This window comes from Kogia breviceps, chromosome 7, assembly GCF_026419965.1.
Source record: "Kogia breviceps isolate mKogBre1 chromosome 7, mKogBre1 haplotype 1, whole genome shotgun sequence".
In the NCBI taxonomy this organism is placed as follows: domain Eukaryota; kingdom Metazoa; phylum Chordata; class Mammalia; order Artiodactyla; family Physeteridae; genus Kogia; species Kogia breviceps.
The window spans coordinates 74,546,280-74,554,497 of NC_081316.1; the positions used below are offsets into that span (position 1 = coordinate 74,546,280).

The window sequence follows — 8,218 nt, forward strand, 5'->3', positions numbered from 1 at the left end:
TGCGCTTGTACACAGAATTCTTGGTGGCAGCAGCAACAGCCTTAGTGGTTCCTGCCCAACTCTGGGGTCCGAGCTGATAGCCACGGCTCATGCCCATCCCTGGAGCTAGTTTAGGCAGTGCTCTGCCTTCTGTGGGCACACTGGGAAGGAATCCCCTCTCCTTGAGCATCCCAAAACAAAGGTCTCTTGCCTCTCTGGCAGGTCCAGACTTTTTCCCAGACTCCCTCCTGGCTAGCTCTGGAGCACTAGCCCCCTTCAGGCTGTCTTCCTGCAGCCTGGGGGTCAGACCTGGGGTATCTCCCCGGGGTCTGATCTCTGAAGCCTGAGCCTCAACTCCCAGCCTTAACCCACCCTGGCGGGTGAGCAGACAAGCCTCTCAGGTTGGTGAGTGCTGGTCGGCACCAATCCTCTGTGTGGGAATCTCTCCCCTTTGCCCTCCACACCCCTGTTGCTGCACTCTCATCTGTGGCTCCGAAGCTTCCCCCCACCCACCCCCCATCTCCGCCAGTGAAGGCACTTCCTAGTGTCTGGAAACCTTTCCTCCTTCACAGCTCCCTCCCACAGGTGCAGGTTCATTCCCTATTCTTTTGTCTCTGTTTTTTCTTTCTTCTTTTGCCTTACCTGGGTACATAGGGATTTTCTTGCCTTTTGGGAAGTCTGAGGTCTTCTGCCAGCATTCAGTAGGTGTTCTGTAGGAGTTGTTCTACATGTAGATGTATTTTTGATGTATTTATGGAGAGGAAGGTGATCTCCACGTCTTACTCCTCCACCATCTTGAAGGTCTCCAAAGCTGTAGGAGGGTATGGAAAGGTTTATCACTGATATAATGAGCCCTTCTAGAGAGGAGGGTGTCTTCTGAGCAGGACTGAAAATGGCTTGCCCTTCTTAATGCAGTTTCCTTTCTCAATCATCTTTGTTCCCTCATCTTTGTTCAACTAGCCTTTGTTCACATTGACCCCTCTGCCTCGGAAGTCCTCTTCACCTGCACCTGGCCAACTCCTGGCCATCCTCAATGGCTGAGTTCAGGAATCACTTCCGTATCTCCCATGATGCCTTGGGATCATCCTTGGCTTCACATTTCACCTTTGTCTACAGTGACCCCTTTACCAGCCTATTTCCCCCACTAGCTCATGGAGAGAAGGGGTTGCATCTTATTCATTTAAAAAATTTCCTGCCCCTAGCTCTGTGATTGGTATTTAGGGGAAATGCAGTAAAAGTTTGTGGACTGGAAGATATTAAACTACTAATAAGAATCCAACTGTCAGAGCTTTCTTTGTAAGCATAGATCTGATGACAACTTTTCTCTACTCAAAGATGTGTATTCTGAAACAATGAGGACTATATGCAAGATAAAACACAAGACTTTCAGCCAACTTCTCCCTTGCAAGACCGGGGAGAACCTGGCTAGAGACCTGTTTAACCCAGGTGACCTAAGACAGATTAGGCAGAGGGAGAACAGAAATCGGAAGGAAGGAGAAGCAAAGGTCCAGCTGGGTGACCATCCTGCTTTGGTAGCCACATCCCAAAGGAACAACTGCCTTAACTCCTCTCTGTGACAAGCCAACTCTGTCTACTCAATCCCATCTGATCACTGGGAACCTCTTGGTGGAGCATCAGAACCTATTATGTCTCACGTATTATCTCCTCTAAGGAGCTCGGGTGATGGTGCTCAGGTGGCCAGAGGTGCTGTGGGCTTCTTCTCCCTGTCAGGTGACAACAGTGATCTCAGGTGACAAAGCTGTCAGTCATGACCCCAGGAGGCCTTTAAAAACCTAGGAGAGCAAACCCCACTACAGGGCAGTGACTCCCAGTCCTGGCTGTACATTAGAAGCACCGAACTTCACCATATTCAGGCAATACCCCTAATAATTGAACCAGAATGCCTGGTGGTGGGACCCAGGTGTCAGTAATGTTTAAAATTGTCCAGGTAATTCCAATATGCAGCAAAATGGAGAAGCCCTGCTGTAGGAGTGGGAGTGGTACAGGGCTGGGTCAGAAGAAAGAAACTCATTAACCTGGCTTTTTTTCTGGGCCAGATGTGCTTCCTTCATAAAAACAGTTAAAGATTAACCTACTTTTCTCCTTCCCCTCCCCTACAGTGGTGAATAAAATAGACCCAGTTCTATGCATCATGGAGCCTATAGTCAAGTAGAAGAGATAGACAATGAACATTATAAATTATGAAAATTCCATGGAGATGAAAGCAGGGTGCCATGTGGAAAGTAACTTATTTTATATTGATTTATAGGGAAGTGAAATTGAAGCTGAGACCTACAGAATAGGAAGGAGCCAGTCATTTGAAATGATTGGAAGAGCATTCCCAAGCTGAGGGATCAGCATGTGCTAAGGCTGTAATGACAGGAGAACGCTTGGTGTATCTACTCCAATTCAACATCTACCACAAACATTCTCTTATTACCTACTCTGTGGCAGGTAGAATATAGAGATGGCAGGCATGTTCCATACATTGAGGAGTTTATAATTCAGTGTGTAGAGAAATAGATTGCAAGAAGCAAAGTTTAGCAGGACCCCTTGGGGGAGAAATTTAATTCTGCCCAATGTATGTATGGGGGTGATCAGAGGTCTCAGATGGGAGAATTAAGGCTTTGAATGATGACATAAACCACCTCTTTTGTCAGATGCTCTCTTTGACATCTGTGGGGAGAATTTTCCATATTGATAGGGGACAAAGTGCCACAGGTACCAGGAAGCACATGTGTAAAGGTGTGGAGGCATCAGAGTGTTTGGCATGCTTGGGGAATGAAGAGTTTGTGTATCTGGGGCTTCAGGAGAGGCCATATGCTGTGATGTGGGTGTGGCTGGAAACAGGTGAAACTGATAAATGAATGATACCAGGGACTCTCTCTGGGTTTCCTGGCATTGGGGTTACCTAGGATGGATGATTCTCTAATCCCAGAAGAGGCTGCAAGTCCTGTGGGACCTGGATAGGCTCTACTCTCTCCTCGGTCAGAGTTAGCTGTGCCTGAATTCAGTTTCCCTTGGAATGGGGGCTCCCAGTATCTCCAGGTGCAGCAGTCCTCCACACACCTGGCATTTCAGCCTGCATCTCTTGGTGCCTGACTCCCAAATGCTTATCCTTTGTCCCCTTCCTGGGGCAAAGACACTTTCACATTTCCTCCTTACAAATGGAGAACAACAAGGGGTAGAGCCCTCTGATGACCCACTGTATACACAGCTGTGCTGCAGCCTAAACATTCTTCTCCACAGAATGCCAAGAGGACGGGGCTGGGCACACCTGCTGATCCTCTGTCCACAAGTTCCAGGTGCGCCAACTGATGCTTGCTGCTATTTGTTCCAAGCTCTTTCCACCATAAAAGGGATGCTGGGGTAGGGAAAAGGTGAAGATGAGGCTGCATGGTTTGGTGGGGCTAAGTTTGGAAGGGTCTTGTGGGCCATGAAGCTTGAACTTCAAACTTAGGAATGAGGAACCAGGGAAAGATTTCCAGCCTGGGAGGGCCATGGTCAGATCTGTGATTTTGAAAGATTTCTCTGTTGGCTAACATGGAGGATGGGCTATAAAAGAATGATACTAGACACGGAGCTTCCTAGAAATGTTAGCTAGCTGAGAGCCAGCCGTTTTGTTTCTTTTGTTCACTGCTTTTCTCCGGGTCTACGACAGTGCCCAGCACATGGCTAGTGCTCAATAGATATTTGATGAATGAATGAGAGCAGTTAGGAAGCTATTGTCCTGGTCCAGGTGAGAGATGATGCTTAAACTTGGTCAGTGGTTTGGGGTTGGAGAGGAGTTAGAGATATTGAGACAATATGGAGGGAGGGTTTAGGATGAGACAGCACAGCTAGAATAGCAACTAAAATGGTTTTACTCCTTTAGCCAGCACCACGGACAGAGAATTCAATAACGTGGCTATAGTGGTAAGGACTGCTGGCTGACATAAGATTCTCAATTTTCCATCCTGGGATTCGGGCTCCTACCCCAAGGAGTCATGGGCTCCATAATGGGCATCTTCTCCAGGAAGTCAGGCCTGGGTACCATACTATCCTTGGTGAACTCCATGATACCTTGGCTTCCTGGTGCAGTAGATGGAATTGTTATTGCATTTGTTGTAGTGCACAGTAGAAGACCTACAGAGTTTCTGTCTCTGACATATTTTTCTATTTAAAATGGAAGGGATACTGTTAAAATGAAATTTTCCTTCTGGATGCTTTCAAAACTCAACCTCCCATCCTGCACAGTGCCCTTTGACAATCCACGTAAAAGAATCCCCAAATCTAGTCTACACATGGGCAAACTGTTGTTTATTCTCTAGATTTTATTCATATGTTTGGTTTTTATGATTTTCAAGGCAATTTGGGCTGGTTACTGACCAGCAAGGCCACGGGAGTGCTGGCACTACAGTTTTAAGGTATTTCCTGGAACATATCTTGGGCGCTCTTAACGGTGGCTCACAGGACTGCATTGTGATAATGACTATACTAATGATGATCTCTCACAGTACAGATTATTTAACAGCATTGCTTAATTTATTCTTTTCAGAAACCTTTGTACATGGCACATGACAGAAGACTCACCTCCATTTTACAGATGTAGGAGCTGGAACTCAGACACTGATTGCTAACAGATGGCCCATCTGGGGTCAGTATCCACACTTCTGACTTCTGGTCCAGCGGTCTATTTATTTCCCCACTCTGAGCTGGGCAATGTGGGAACTCCAGATTTTATTGACTTGGTGGTTTGTGATATGGTTCGAGGGAGGTCAGGTGACCTCTCTCTGCCTGGAAAGGAGGAAATCTGTGATTCTCTCTCTCTTTCCAAATTTCCAAAGAGGAAGCAACTCTCAGCCAGAGCAGGAGCCTAAGTCTTGTTTGTAGGTAGCCGGGTGTACAGGTGGCTCATCGCTGTGTGCCCCAGGGCAGCTGTAAATTGATATTTGTTGATCTCCAAGCCTCTGGCAGAGGTGGGGAGGAAGGGATGGGAAAGTGACATTTTTTGTAAATAACCACACCTGGTTCTAAGAGCAGAAGGCCTAGCATGTCCCTGTAGCCTCATCAATTACCATCCACCTTTCACCAAGGGAGCCCTAGGGGAAAGAATCTCTTTGCACTCTTAGGATTATTTATAGACACCCCCTCCTGTCCACACTCTGAGGGGAGTTTGGTTTGCTCAGCAGTGGCCTCCTTCCAGATGTGTTTATAGTTCCTCCAGGCCCAGGGGAATGCATCCTTCTGGCCTCCATAACATGGAGCAGAGAGGGTGTTTGGCATTGGGACTTAATGCAGATGTGGAAGGAGAGACAAGGGGCAGCATGCCTGAATTCCTCAGCTAGATTCATGTATCTTCTGGCAATCACTGGTTGAGTAGCCACTTTGCTGCTAAAGAAAGCAATTCGACACAGTGGTTAAATAAACATGATTTGCAAGCAGATAGACCTGGATTTAAGTCCCAGCTTTGCCCTTTACAAACTGTGTGGCTTTGGTTAAGTTACTTACAGTTTCTGTCTCCATTTCCTCATCTATAAAATGGGATAATAACATCTCCACTCAGGGTCATTGTGAGGTTTGAGTGCAAAGGGCTGAGCAGTGCCTGACACAGCAGGTGATATGTATGTGGTGCCTGTTCTTTTAAAACATTTAAAAATATGGAATGCTTCACGAATTTTCCTGTCATCTTTGCACAGGGGTCATGCTAATCCTGTCTGTATTGTTCCAACTTTAGTCTATGTGCTGCTAAGTGAGCACTGGTGCCTATTCTTGTAAGACACTACCGTGTGTGTGTGTGTGTGTGTGTGTGTGTGTGTGTGTGTGTGTGTGTGTGTGTGTGTGTGTGTGTGTGTGATTTGAAAGAAACAAGCCTGAAGAAACAGAGGCAGTACAGGCAGGGAATTTCTGGTGAAAAAGTAACTATTAAAATCTAGAGAGGGAGAGATCGCCACCAAGACAGGTCAGAGGGGAATTCTTTGCAGAAGAGGTGACTGAGCTACCTGAGTATCTGAGGTATGTTATTGGACATGCCAGAAGGGTACCCACCACCTGATTGTGGGTTGGCAGAATGCCTTAGACCAGCTTTTTTTTTTTTTTTTTTTTTTTTTTTTGCGGTATGCGGGCCTCTCACTGTTGTGGCCTCTCCCGTTGCGGAGCACAGGCTCTGGACACGCAGGCCCAGCGGCCATGGCTCACGAGCTTAGTTGCTCCGCGGAATGTGGGATCTTCCCGGACCAGGGCACGAACCCGTGTCTCCTGCATCGGCAGGCGGACTCTCAACCACTGCGCCACCAGGGAAGCCCCTAGACCAGCTTTTAAGAAAGGCTGTTTTAGCCTGGGAAGGAGGCCTGGGCTGCCAGTGTCCTGTGTTAAGGCTTGGCAGCCTCTCCAGATGGAGAGTTTTGTTGGCATGCCACACTTTGAGTGGAGCATTTGTTTCACAGGTAATCCAGTCCCAGCAAAAGTGAGGCTGCCTAAAATGACAAAAAAAAAAAGAAAGAAAGAAAAAAGAAAAAGAGATACATTTTGGATGATTTACATGCAGTTAATGGATTTTCCTGCTCTGTTCTCTCCTTTCAAATGACCTACCTTCACTGAGATACAATGATTACCCACTCTATGAACTTCTTGCATTAAAAAGTCTTTATTACAAATTCAAAAATTTACAAAATTGGACATAATACTACAAGGAACCCTTGGGTATCTATCACCCAGCCACAAAATAAACTCATGGCCGCTTTAGTTTCATTTATACTCTCTCTGCCAGAGTACTTAAAACACATCCCCCAAATCATTTCATTTCACCTGTAAATATTTATGTATGTCTTTCTAAAAGATAAGAAGTTTTAAAAAGAACAATCTTAATATCATTATTACAAGGAAAAAATTAGAAAATTCTTAGCATCATCAAATATCCAGTTAGTGCTCAAATTTCCACAATTGTCTCCTATTTTTTTTCCAGTTGAATTAGGATCTAAATAAGATTCACACATTGCAAGTGGTTGATATTTCTTTTGGTCTCTTCGATTTATAGATTTCCCTGCCCTCTTTTCATTCCCTTGTAATTAGTTCATTGAGGAGACTAGGTCATTTTCTACTTTCCAGACAGGACTGCACCACTGTGTTTTCACCTACCTTGCCCCTGTGTCCCTTATATTTCCTATAAAATGGCAACTAGATCTACTGACTTGGTCTGATTCAGATTTATTTGTTTATTTTCAAGGCTACATTGTTGTGTGCTTCCACCAGCCAGCACTTAATGACTGGTTGTCTCCTTTGTGATATAACAGCCATTGATAATCATTACCCAGAACCCTGATTTCATTTGGGGGTTTGCGAAATGGTGGCATTCTAACTCTGTCATTTTTCCTCATTTGTTACGTGAGTTATTTCTATAAACAACTGTTTCCTTATCAACTATGTGGTTAACTTATGATATAGTTTAATCAGGAAAAAACAGGTTAAATGATTGATTCTTCCCCTACACTTACCAGTGTTCGGAATTAGTGGGCTGGTTTCCTTATATCCTCCAGTGGTGACCAGTGAAGCTTTTTGTTTTATAGGGGCCATGAATTTAAACATACTCCATGTGTTTCAACCACTGCAGTTATTGTTTTCTTGGATGCTAAGGTTTTGCTGTTTCTGGTCGGTGAGTAGGATCTTCTTTCCTGAGTTGCTTCCTAAGTTCTGACACAACCATGACTTCAGTCGTCATTGACAGATTCCTTGCTTTTTGGAAAAAAATGACGTCCAACCTTGGAAATGAAAATATTTCTTAAAGAGAAAATATGCTGTAAGTTTATACTGATATTTTCAATTAAACTTTAGGATTACAGGACTTTGCTTAACTTCTGTGATTTTATTTATTTATTTTTATTTTATTTTATTTCTTTTAACATGTTTATTGGAGTATAATTGTTTCACAATGGTGTGTTAGTTTTTGCTTTACAACAAAGTGAATCAGTTATATTTTGAATCTTTTCCTTTTATGCTAAGAATCTTGGGTCTTAATGACAATAGCATTATTGCTTATTTGCTTTACCCATTTTTAACACACACATATATTCATAGAAAATCAATATCAAATATATGATTAGTGAAAATATTATTATATCAAACAATATCAAACATATGGTTAGAGAAAATATTACTATTATTGCAGTTCTTAGGTATATCCTACTAGAGACATATAGTTGAATTACTGTATTTTCAAACCATTTAAAATAACACACCTCTGCATAATTAAGCTATCAACTCA

General features: G+C 44.0%; 1 non-coding gene across 1 annotated transcript; it reads right to left on the reverse strand.

The window, feature by feature from the left end:
- Positions 1-5,612: 5,612 nt before the first annotated feature.
- LOC131760709 (U6 spliceosomal RNA) lies at positions 5,613-5,718 on the reverse strand. The gene has a single exon (XR_009336808.1). It is a non-coding gene; the product is annotated as a U6 spliceosomal RNA (small nuclear RNA).
- Positions 5,719-8,218: the final 2,500 nt, after the last annotated feature.